Here is a 2,781-nt window from a genome sequence, read left to right as displayed (position 1 = left end):
AAATCGTGTCAGAACTCTGTCAACATAGAGTATTTTGATCAATTCCTATTACAATTTATTAAAACAGTTTTCTAAAACACGAAATAACGCCTTAAAACTCGTTTTCTAACATTGCTTTATTATAATGCAAAAGTGTGACTACACCATCTGAACCCCTTCTCCCCCTCATCACACACCGTCACAAAATTACGGACCCCCCCTCCCTCCCAACTAGTGTGACGTCATTTATGGACGACCCCAAAGAACAACAGCTATGTTGGTAGAGCCTACATTGGTAATTAGGAAATATTGTTTGTTGAAAATAAATCTTATTTGTGTATTGTATGATTAATATCACGTCTAAAATTAGACTTAGGTTTTAATTTTACTTTTAGGTGAAGATTAGGAGTTTAGCTTACCGTTTACAGTTTTTAAATGTTCGTTTTAAAATTGTCAATATAAAGATCAATAAGTCGGCATTTTTTTTTCGGGGGAAGGGTGGTGGTGGTAAAGAGATGTTTCTCACATTATTTCTTCTAGAATATACCCGAGGAGCAACGCGCAAAACTGTTCAATTGTCACGACGGTGTAAAGAATAAAAAAATCAGATTTTGTACTACTTTTTTTCTTGTTCTCTCCTCCCCCCTCCACCCTTATCTATCTTTATAACTGGCTACAGAAATAGGGAAGATAGATGAAATAGAGTTCACCTGATTTTTTTTGTTTCCCCCGGCATGTGAAGGGATAGTGTGATCAGTTTTATGCACAGCCGACTTTAATTTCAATAACATGAGTTAGGTACCCATTAGAGCTGGGTGGACTCAGAAACGTCATATAAACTCTAATCCGGGATTTGAACTCGAGACTTCCCGGTTAGTAATCATGTGCTCTGCCGTAATATCAATAAAAAACAGCTCTTGATGCCTCAACCATATACTCACACCAGCCATCCACCATATACAATCCCCATTCGACGCTCAACCTCATTCCCCAATATATTCCCCATTCATCTTCCATCCTCCCTAAACATATCCTCCATCTTACACTCACTGCCCATCACAGATTCACTCTTTACCTCTGTGCTGAAACCCACTTCCCAACTCATACTCACTCCATATCCCACTCCCTAATCCAGCTCTCCATCCCACACTTATCCCTTATCCCATATCCGACTCCCTAATCCAGCTCTCCATCCCCCACTTATCCCATATCCCACTCCCTAATTCAACTCTCCATCCCACACTTCTCCCTTATCCCATATCCCACGCCCTAATCCAACTCTCCATCCCACACTTATCCCATATCCCACTCCCTAATCCAACTCTCCATCCCACACTTCTCCCTTATCCCACTCCCTAATCCAACTCTCAATCTCACACTTATCCCTTATCCCATATCCCACTCCATAATCCAACTCTCCATCCCACACTTATCCCTTATCCCATATCCCACTTCCTAATCCAACTCTCTATCCCACACTTATCCCATATCCCATTCCCCAAACCCATTCTCAATCCCACACACTCCATTCCCACTCCCCATCCCATAATTACCCCATTTCCCACATCCCACCCCTTTCTAAAATCAATAACACCATCCTTTCGTAACTACCCGATAAGCTGCTTCTCTCTCAACACCATTAACACCTGAGAACTCACCTTTGAAGATGCCGACCAAGCCATATCATTAACGTCACCTGATATTAACCTGCCCCAAATTAGTAATTAATCTTATGAGCCTTTTACATCATTTTGTTAACAACGTGTAATAATTATGGAACAGCCGAGTTACGTTTCACAATAACAATAACACAAATCGTAAATGTTAAAACTGCTTTGATAATATATTTTTTTTAGCGAACGAGATCACGTGATTTTGTTTACTGGCTCTGATATATAAAAAAAAGTTAAAAGTTTAAATATATTGTTGTCGTTTTTTTTCTGAATAAAACGAACAATGGATCTTAGAGTTTTTGTAAATACCCACTTGTTATAGTTGACGTTCATGATAAATATCACAATTATAAAAATTCAAAGTTTTCTTTTTAGACAATACCTATATACATTATCTATAGGCCTCTAGGTTTTCAAAGTTAGATTTTGGAAGTTGATTTTTTTTTAAGGTTAGATTTGGTAGTTGTTGAAGCCTCACCGTCTCCCCTCGAAAAGATGCCTGAAAGAAACTGGGAAGAAGTAGGTTGGCTAGCTGCTACACAGAACGAACGACAAAACCACATCATGACAAGAAATCAAAAAAATAAAAATAGATTAAAAAACAAGAGAATAAACACATTTGTAAAAAGACAAAAATAAAAATATTTAAATATTTACAAAACTAACATTATGATGGAGATGGTATGGTAGGGTATGAGATTGAAACAACAAAAGTCCAGAGTTTTAAGCCCCCGGGCAGATGAGGCTCGTTATTTGGGGACAGCAACCCATCAAGGTGAGACAACTCTAAAATCAAACAACTTCAGTATTTTAGATTATTCTTATCAAGTTGACAAAGGCTAAGGAAGCAAATCCAGAACGAAAAGCATCAAGCGGTCATATTTAGCGGGCAATATGCCGAATAAAATGTTGAATTCAGTTGCAGAAAATCTCCTGCAATTTTATAAAATTAAGAACCAAGAAGAAAAGAAAAACATTAAGATAATAGCCTTGTTTTATGGTCTCTTTACTTCCGCGGACCTAGAACAACAAGATCATTAAAGTCAAAATAAACAGCCACATAAAATCGACGAAAAAGTTGACCTCTAGTTATTACCGCCACGATTGCATTTAATCTATTAAAATATTT

Source organism: Physella acuta, unplaced genomic scaffold, assembly GCF_028476545.2.
Source record: "Physella acuta isolate Inbredline_101_S28 unplaced genomic scaffold, ASM2847654v3 ptg001659l, whole genome shotgun sequence".
Taxonomy (NCBI): domain Eukaryota; kingdom Metazoa; phylum Mollusca; class Gastropoda; family Physidae; genus Physella; species Physella acuta.
The sequence above is the reverse complement of the archived record's forward strand: the minus strand, read 5'-3'. Positions refer to the sequence as shown.